Here is a 9,974-nt window from a genome sequence, read left to right on the forward strand (position 1 = left end):
AGAGCGGTGTCCAAATCCTCTCAAAATGAGCTGCCTGTACTTGCACACACACCCCCCACCTTCATCATCAAAAATGCCCTAAATGTTTAGAGATGCAAACTGAAGTAACTAAGGATGAAAAATCATAATATCTGTAATCTACTGTAAAATGCTTCAGAAAAAAAGATCAAAAAAAATATCGTAGAAGAGAATTCTCAAAACCTCACACAGTCTCTCCCTTTTCTTTCCTTGGGCCTTCCAGCTAACCGAATCTATCTAAAGTCTAGGCTAAATCCACGTTGTTGCAAATGAAGCATGTACCATTCTGTTCTAACTTTTGCTGTCATGGAAACTGGCTGCTCACCTGTACCCAACCCCCGCCCCAGGCCCCCCAAAAAAGAGGCAGTGACTATGAATCCGTAGAAAAACTGGATATTACCACATACATGCTTCCAAGCTATCAACCAGTCAGCCACTCAGCAGATGCTGTGGCACAGCTGCCCTGCTGAGCCGCTGGAGGTGGGGGATGGGGGAATGAGGGGGGGACGGGGTGGGAGAAAAATGGAAAAGTATGATTTTTGGTCTTCTCTGCCACCATGCAGTCTAGATGGGGACATACACCTGGAGCACCCAGGATCAGAGAGCTCCAAGTCCACAATAAATGACATATTGCCACACTAGTGGGTTAGTGTTCTAAAAATTAATTAATTAATTAAAAACAAAAACACATAAAATTCTCTCCTAGTCCTTCAGAATTTGTTACAATTTTCAGTGTTCTTTTATATCTGTTAACTGCAGTTGGTTCTTGTTCCTTGTTCAGAATACTATGAAATGGTTAGGGCTGGAATTATTTGTCCCCATTTTACAAGTGAAGACATTGCGGTACCAGAAGTTGTATGAATGAGTAGCATAGATTAGTGGCAGTGCCGGGGCCAGGACTCAGGCCACTCTCCACAATGCGGCACTTTCCCAGTCTTGCTGCCTGAGAGGGTTTCTGCACATGCCTCAGGGAGCCTTCGAGCTGGACAATCTCTAGGCCATCTTCCCCAGCTTTCCTCCTCTCTTAGTCCAGCAGCAGATCCAGCCAATGTCCAACTATTCGACTTTTCTCAGAACTTCTCTGAAAGCTCGCAGTGGTCTTCTGCCACTGAGCCCCTCCATCACATATGGAACAAGAGAAGCCACTGAATGAGAGAAGCTAGTGTACTTCAACGAAGGGTAGCCCCCGCTTGCCACAACTAGAGAAAGCCCATGCGCAGCAATGAAGACTGAACACAGCCTAAAGTAAAAATAAAACTTAAAAAATTAAATTAAGAAAAATCTTTTAAAAGAGTAATTGAGATTGATCTTTTTAAAAAAAATGAAAGTGCCTTATACATTACAAAGGGCAATTCTATCATGAGTTATTTTTTGTAGCTAAGAAGAAAGAAAGAAAGAAACAAAGAAAGAAAGAAAGGAAGGAAGGAAGAAAGGAAGAAAGAAAAAGCAAGGAGGGAAGGTAGGAAGGAAAAAAGAAAGAAGGAAAGAAAGAAAGACAGAAAGAAAGAATTTTTAAAATGCCCCTTATTAATAGTTATAATTTATTGAGTGCCAACTAGGTGCTACTTACTACATTTAGCGATTTAAATCTATTATTTCCAAAACTCACACAACCAGTAAGGAGGGCACTGACCTCATTTTATAAATAAGTTGTCCAAGACATTCAACTAAATGGTGGAGCGGAAATTGGAACCTAGGTGTGTCTTCTTGCACATTCTATATTTTTTCTCTACCCTAGCAAAAGCCTACACCACACACACACTTCCATTGCCATGTTTACCACATTGCATTTGTAATTTGTTTGTCTATACATTTTTCTCCTAGAAGACCATGGACTTGTGAAGGACTGAGACTATACATTTTGGTCATTTTAGTCTATACATCTTGGTCCTATCTTTGTGATTGTCAGATAATAGGCATTCACTGAGTATTTATTGATATGGCTATTCACCGAATCTCATTTCCTCCTAAACATATTCAGAGGCCTAGTATAAGGGTGGAAGGGTGGGGGTGTTAAAGAATAGGGCACACAGGCCCTCTGCAATTCTCGTCTAGGGGGCTGTAAATCCAGGAGTTATCCTCAGAAGCCTGCCTCTTCCCAAAGTTCTAAGAGCTCATACATATTCATAATGGGAGAAAACACTGACAAGAGATATTTATTTTGTTTATTAAACTGACATCTTGGCAAATTATAGCAGAAAAATGAATAAGTCTGTTTCCTCCTGTACTTTCACAGTATGAGAGTTGAATTGATGGTGCCTCCTAGCCTGACAGTTGGAAGGAACAAAGAGAGCTGGGCCATCATCCAACCAGAGTTAGCCTGGAGCAGCTCCTACGGCAGAGATGGGATTCACCAAAGGGAGAGGATGCCCACTGGAGTTTGGGAGGCTCAATAAATAACACCCCTCTTTTCTCTACCCAAGTGGAAAAACAAAACAAAAACAAAACCAAAGGAGAGGGGACTTCCCTGGTGGCTCGATCCCTGGTCAGGGAACTAGATCCCACATGCCACAAGTAAAGATCCTGCACGCCACAACAAATATCCCAAGTGCCGCAACTAAGACCTGGCACAGACTAAATAAATAAATATTCAAAAACAAAAACAAAAAAAGCAAAGGAGAGATAGACCCAGTAATCACAAAGATGGAGATAGTAAAAAAAAAATATTTTAACAAAATATTCAGATGTGCTGTGCTTGCTAATATCCCCTCTCCAGTACTGAATTTATCCCTTATTAAGAATTACCCAGGACTTCCTTGGTGGTGCAGTGGTTAAGAATCCACCTGCCAATGCAGGGGACACGGGTTCAAGCCCTGGTCTGGGAAGATCCCACATGCCCCGGAGCAACTAAGCCCATGTGCCACAACTACTGAGCTTGAGCTCTAGAGCCCACGAGTCCCAACTACTGAAGTCCACGCACCTAGAGCCCGTGCTCTGCAACAAGAGAAACCACTGCAATGAGAAGCCCATGCACCGTAATGAAGAGTAGCCCCGGCTGGCTGCAGCTAGAGAAAGCCCGTGCGCAGCAACGAAGACCCAACACAGCCAAAAATAAACAAATAAACAAAACAAACAAAAAAAGAATTACCCAGAATTATCAAAATCTTGGAAATAATGAAAAAACATGACTACTTGTTGTCTCAATATTATACTGGATCACTGTCTAATAGCCCCACCAAGATTTATTTAATTCTCCAGGAGCAATTAGTCTTTGCTTGACTTTTATTGACTATGTATTAGGGCCCAGATTTGTTAACATTCATTAATATTACATGTTAATATGTAGATTTTTGTCTGACAGAGACCCAAGCGATATCTCTTTGATAGAGAAGATGACTGCAAAGGCTATCATTTTATTGCATGGGAGGATATTTTGCATCTAATTTAATAAACTTATTTCAGCATTCCTTTTCTAACTATATAAATTTCTTCATCAAATGCTTTTAAGACCCAGCTTTAACATTTTCTTATTAATGAGTTAAACAGAGCTTTGGCATATATTCTTCCATATCTGTATAGAAGTAATGTTTTTTGACGTTTTTGAAAATTATACTTTGACCCACTCTCCATCCCCCCACCACACCCCACTCCCCACCCAGCAATAAGCCTGTTCTGAAGATCCAGATCATGCTCTCTAAGCTCACACAGAGTAGACAGAACAGTTCAGAGTGCAGATCTCAGGACAGAATCCAGGAGGACTCCCTACTTATATTCAATTCCTTCCTCAAAATCATTAATCGAGTAAGTTGATCCCTTGTTCCTCGGGTGGAATGAGAGAAACCAGGAGTGATACCCCAGAGAAGCCCTTGCTCATGGACACAGGAAGAGTAGAGACTGTGTCCCTACTGAACTGGGCCCACAGGAGGAACAGCCACAGCCTGATGGGAAACTGGCCACTTGGCTGCTGGCCAATGAAGAAAGGCAGGAAGTGGACCTCTCCCAGTGAGGCCATGAGGACCACACCCCTGGCCTCGGCCAATGGCTATTAGGAATCCATTTGCCTAGAGAGTGAGCCTTCTGGGCCTGGGGCTGGATGAGATCAGGGCACTAGGAGTAGCTCGAGATTCAGGAAGGGAAACAGATTGTCCCAGTATCCTTGCTGCCTGGACAGCTCTAACTAACTATATCCTTCCCCATGTTGTTCCCTGGGTTACCCTCGGGTCCTGGAAGCTCTCAACAAGGTCCCACATCCTGGGGAATCAGCCCAACCACATCTCATGACTGTAGTCTTTCATTGACTCAGGAAAATGCTGCATTTCAGCATTGATGAGGGGAGGGGAAACAAATAAAATTAATTTACGACCTTTCATATATCAGGTACCGGGTAGATGCTTTTGTATATTTTATATGTTGTACTCCTCATGACAACTCTGAAAACTAGATAAAACTGAGAAGCTAAGTGACTTATTCAAGGCCACAGAGCTCATTAATATAGAGATAGAATCAGCTGTGTGGCCTCAAAGCCTATGTTTTGAACATCACACTGCCTCATTCAAGAAAGTAATGCAACACCTCTAGGGCCAGAGGTCTGCAGATCCAGGACACAGCGCCTCTCCACTGTGAGACCCCAGACAAGCTCTGACCTTGCTTCTCTTCCGTGAGGTTCACTGCCTCTGATCTCTCCTACCACTTCCATGGAGAATGTAAAGTTAAATATGGTCCCAGAAGCTCAATTTGCATTGAGTTTCCGTTGGAGTTGACTTTGCTTCTTGGCCTGAGACGTTCTCAAAAGAGCCAGCTGCAGTCATAAGATCATTAATGATCGGAGTTGATTGAAGTTAAGATTTGAGAAACCACAAACTGGGCTGCATCACCCCTTTGGCAGCCGAGAGGTCTTGGGTCCTATTCTCCCTGCTGTTGGCTGACCAGTCCACACCTGGCAAAAATCCTCCCCAGCCAAGAGGATCCTGTTCTAGTCATGGAGATAATATGCGTATAGGAATAGTCTATCTTCTTCTCCCTCCCTCAACCCCAATCCAGAAGGGGCCAGAAACAGAGGCAGAGAGAAGGAGGATGAATAGGGGGAAAAGGTTAACATCACCCAGCTCCCTGCCCCAGATAGCCCATCTGCAGCAAGTGGCCCAGCCAGACGAGGGGCTGTAGCTTAAGTTGGAAGCTTTGATTTAATCAATTTGATTATTTAAATTATTAATTTCTAAACTGGGACAGAGTGTAACAACTTAACGTGACCCAAAAGTCTTATTACCTAAGAGTGACCAGAAAGTCATAAGACTGTGTAAGTTTTTGTGCAGGAGCAGAGGAGGAAATTTCCCAGCTGAATAAATTTTAAAGGGAAGTAGGAGACAAAATAAAATCACTTTGTGCTTATAGCCTTTGAGTCCTGTGTGTACAACACCCAAGAATAACTTCACAGAGGTCAAGTGCGATCTGTGCTCTGCTTCCCGGCCTTTGCCCTAATTGTTCCCTGCCCACCCCACCCTCTTACCTTGTCAGAGTTCTATCCTTCCATCAAAGCCAGACTTTTTCTTGTCTATAGATGTTTGGTAACCAGTGACTGTGTCTTTTTCATATCAGTCCCCCAAACCCACGGTGCAGTCTCAGATGCAGAAAAGGCCATCATGTCCCCCCAGTATTCATATGTTGAAGTCTTAATTCACTATACCTCAGAATGTGACTGTATATGGAGATAGGATATTTAAAGAGATAATTAATTAAGTTAAAAAGAAGTCATGGGCTTCCCTGGTGGCGCAGTGGTTGAGAGTCCGCCTGCCGATGCAGGGGACGCGGGTTCATGCCCCGGTCTGGGGGGATCCCGCGTGCTGCGGAGCGGCTGGGCCCGTGAGCCATGGCCGCTGGGCCTGCGCGTCCACAGCCTGTGCTCCGCGGCGGGAGGGCCTAATCCAATAGGACTGGTGTCCTTATAAGAGGAAATTAGGACGCAGACACACACAGAGGGAAGACCCTGCGCAGACAAAGGGAGAAGACACATCTACAAGCCAAGGAGAGAGGCCTCAGAAGAAACCAACCTGCTGCACCTTGATCTCAGACTTCCAGCCTCCAGAACTGTGGGAAAATAAATTTCTGGTGTTTAAGCAACCCACTCCGTGGTACTTTGTTACAGCAGCCCTAACAAACTGATACAGCACCCTCCATCCATATTTGCTGACTTGTTAATTCAGAATTGAATAGTACAAACTTTAATTATCAGTTTTAATATCTTCCTAACACTTCATTATCTAGACATTTCCTATTTTATTTAACCAGCTCCTATTGTTGAACTGTTGATTTCTTCCACATGTTCTCTACTATATAGAATGTCTCTATGAACACTATTGTTCAAAGAGCATTTGGTGTTCCAGTGAATTATTTCCTTAAAGCATAAATTTTCATGGGCAGGATTACTTGTCAAAGACATGAACATATTTTATGGCTCTCAAGGACTATACCAATTTGGAACGATATCAGCATTGAATGAGCTCACCCAGTTTCTGAAAGCCTTACCAGACTGGAATTTATCAAGTGAAGTCATTGCATTCTGAGCCTGAGGCGCTGCCTTTTTCCACCCCTTAGCTACTGATCCCATACTTCAGGGGTCCTCCCTTCCCCATTGCCAACACATCTACCTGCCGAAGTTCTCGTACATTCTAAATCCTGATGAAAGTTCTCTGTTTGCAGGCAACCCATCCTGGTTTATCTTGCATGACTCTGATCTTTCTCATACATTGACTTTTCTCACACTCTAATCTCTTTGGACTGAGTAGCGCCCAGGTTGCTAGGCAATTGTGTACAGTGGAATAGCAGGGAATGAGAGGGGAAAGGAAGATTCTGGAATTCCTGGTGATAAGGGCACTTCAGGCTGAAATGTTGAGATGAAATAAGTCAATGAAATGTGATGGGATTGTACCTAAACAGGTCAAGCAAATCATGGGGGTTGCAGAGGCTTTCAAGCATGCTGGAAGACTGGGGCTGGAATGGGAATGAGAGCAGGAAGTTCCAAATGATCAGCGTCTGGGTGCCAATGAGCAGTGATGATGACTGGAGCCCTCGGGGCAGGCTGGGATTGGACAGCAAAGGGTTTGGTGCCATGCTAATGAGTTCAGATTTTCACCAGAAAGAGAGAAGGAGCATTGAAGGCTTCAAAGCCAGTAAGAGATCTGATCAGAGCTGGCCTTTGTGTATCTGGCAGCTGCATGGGGATGAATTAGCAAAGGGGAGATACTAGAAGTGAGGAAGTCTGTTAGGGGGTTGTTTGCATTCCTCCCAGGGAGAGATGCCCAGGGCCTGAACTAAGTACCCTTGGTGTTTTCATGTGTGCTGTTGCTGTCTCCTCAATGAGACCAGAGGTGGACTCTTGGTGGGTAGGAGTCCTGGGGGATAGGACTGCTTTCTCTTCCTTGTGTCTCCCCAGAGACGGTAGCATCATACTCAGCACACAATGCTGTGCACCTAAACATTTGTGAATGTGCAGAGCCTTCTCCCAGGCACTGGGCTAGGAGTAGGAAGTATCCAGGGCAAAAGTGGCCACAGTTCCTCTGTCTTCAGAGTCCAGTCTGGGTGAGGAAAACCATAGAATATCATCATTCAGAAGGACCTTAGAGATCATCTAGTCAAACCCCTTCAGTTTACAAATGGGAAAATTGAGGATCAGAGGAAGAAAGTGACAAAAGACTAAAATTCAGGTCTTCTGGTCAAGGGCAGGAGCCACTTCCAAGTATTTTTCATAAAAGGGACATGGTCCCTGCTCTTGGGAAATTCCCAGCCAGGCTGGAAGGCCCTACACATAGCCCATTGTGAGGGTGGAATGAAAGGCACCGGTGCAGAGCACAGACATCAACACTCAGGTACAGACAATGGGGGGGGACTGAAGCCCTACTGTGAGCCAGACACTGTGATCGTGGCTTTCACCAAATGCACGCACAATCCTCACCACTCCGGTGTGAGTTGGTATGATTATTCTTTCCCATGCAAAAGATGAGAAGACTGCAGCTCAGGCTGATAAGAGTCAGAGCCCTGACTCAGACTGAGGCTGCTCTCCTTCAAAGGTGTTCTCTCACTGGGACACCGAGCTGTTCCACTAAAGAGGCGCCAGGCTTTGGGGTGATGGGATTTGGCAGGGCAGCAGGAGAAGGTCATGTGGTGTGGCAGAAGGAACACGGAGCTGAAAGCACACACCTGGGTTTATATCTCAGCTCTATCCCTGACACACAGTAGCCATGGGACTTAGGGAAATTACTTAACCTCTCTCAGCTCAATTTTCCGTAAAAGGAGATAAAACCTGTCCCACTGACCTTAAAGATGGTTGAGAGGCTCAACCAAGATAACACGTCAGGCAGAGTTCCGTGGTGGCCTAGTGGTTAGGATTCTGGGCTTTCACTGCTGTGGCCCTGGGTTCAATCCCTGGTCCGGGAACTGAACTGATATCCTGCAAGCCGCACCAAAAAAAAAAAAAGTAACATGTCAGAAATCTGTTTGTAAACTGTAAAGAAAGCTCTGTGTCAGTGAGAGGGAGCCGGAGACTCAAGAGCATCTCCCAAGGTCTGGCAGCCGCAGCCCTGCAGGCACGGGACACCAGCTGCACTGAGGGGGAGTCTCTGCTAAGGGCTCTGGGCAGGACTCACATGCAGCAAGGGCTGTGCGGCTTGGCTCCATCTTTCATGCAGTTAAATACCTCCGTAAACGAAAGCATTTGCCAAATGATCAACTTCCATGGGAACATTTGCAACTCATTGTTTGTTTGTAATAAGCCTCTGAAAGCCACACTGGTTTCTCCATCAGATACGAGATGGTGGCCTGTGTCTGGCTCAGCAGTGTCAGAGCTCCCAAGAGGAAGGAGAGCCACCACATGGAGTAACAGTGGAGAGTTTGGGAGTCTGGAGGTGGATTCTAGCTCTGCCACTTGCTTTGGAGATTTGTGAAGTCACCTTACCTCCTGAACCTCAGTTTTCTCATTTGAAAAATGGTTGAACACTGGAAGCCCTCTCATTCAGTGGGATTGATTGGGACTAGTGGAAAGTAGGTTATCTCAAAAACTCAGTTAAAGCAAGAAATCATTAAAAACAGTACATATTTACTTTAAACATTTCAACTTAAAATAGCTAGAAGTATGTGTATAGGTCAATCTTTTGATGTAAGGCCAGGCCTCTGGATTTGCTGGTTGGATTCCAAGATGACTTTCTTGCATGAACCATGCTAGCAATGCATAGTTAATGATTTCTTCAAAATGGTGTAAGCTTAAAAGACTTAAAAAGAAATATGACTATAAAATTTATTTTAGATGTTAATGATTTCATTCCCAATATTATACCATTTTCTGTCCTACACCTAATACAATGGCAAATTTTGAGGGACTCGCTTTTAGAAGTACAGGCATACCTTGTTTTACTGTGCTTTGCTTTATTGCAGTTTTTTACAAATTGAAAGTTTGTGGCAACCCCACGTCAAGCAAGTCTGCCAGCACCATTTTTTCCAACAGCATTTATTCACTTTGTGTCTCTGTGTCACACTTTACTAATTCTCACAATATTTCATATTTTTCTATTATTATTTTATTTGTTATAGTGATCTGTGATCAGTGATCTTTGATGTTACTACTACAACTTGCTGAAGGCTCAGATGATAGCATTTTTTAGCAATAAAGTTTTTTTTTGAATTTTATTTTATTTATTTTTTATACAGCAGGTTCCTATTAGTTATCTATTTTATACATATTAGTGTATATATATCAATCCCAATCTCCCAATTCATCACACCACCACCACCACCCCCGCCGCTTTCCTCCCTTGGCGTCCATACATTTGTTCTCTACATCTGTTTCTCTATTTCTGCCCTGCCAACCGGTTCATCTATACCATTTTTCTAGGTTCCACATATATGCGTTAATATACGATATTTGTTTTTCTCTTTCTGACTTACTTCACTCTGTATGACAGTCTCCAAATCCATCCACATCTCTACAAATGACCCAATTTCGTTTCTTTTTTTTTGGCTGAGTAATA

The 9,974-nt window shown here is 43.8% G+C and overlaps 1 long non-coding RNA gene across 1 annotated transcript; it reads right to left on the minus strand.

The window, feature by feature from the left end:
- Positions 1–6,133: 6,133 nt before the first annotated feature.
- LOC113607351 (uncharacterized) lies at positions 6,134–8,395 on the minus strand. The gene is made up of 2 exons (XR_003427918.1): positions 8,268–8,395; positions 6,134–7,529 (listed from the first exon to the last, which is right to left on the minus strand). It is a non-coding gene; the product is annotated as an uncharacterized LOC113607351 (long non-coding RNA).
- Between the last annotated feature and the right edge of the window lie 1,579 nt (positions 8,396–9,974).

Source organism: Aethalodelphis obliquidens, unplaced genomic scaffold, assembly GCF_003676395.1.
Source record: "Aethalodelphis obliquidens isolate GAN/ISIS:26980383/991018 unplaced genomic scaffold, ASM367639v1 scaffold48, whole genome shotgun sequence".
Taxonomy (NCBI): Eukaryota; Metazoa; Chordata; class Mammalia; order Artiodactyla; family Delphinidae; genus Aethalodelphis; species Aethalodelphis obliquidens.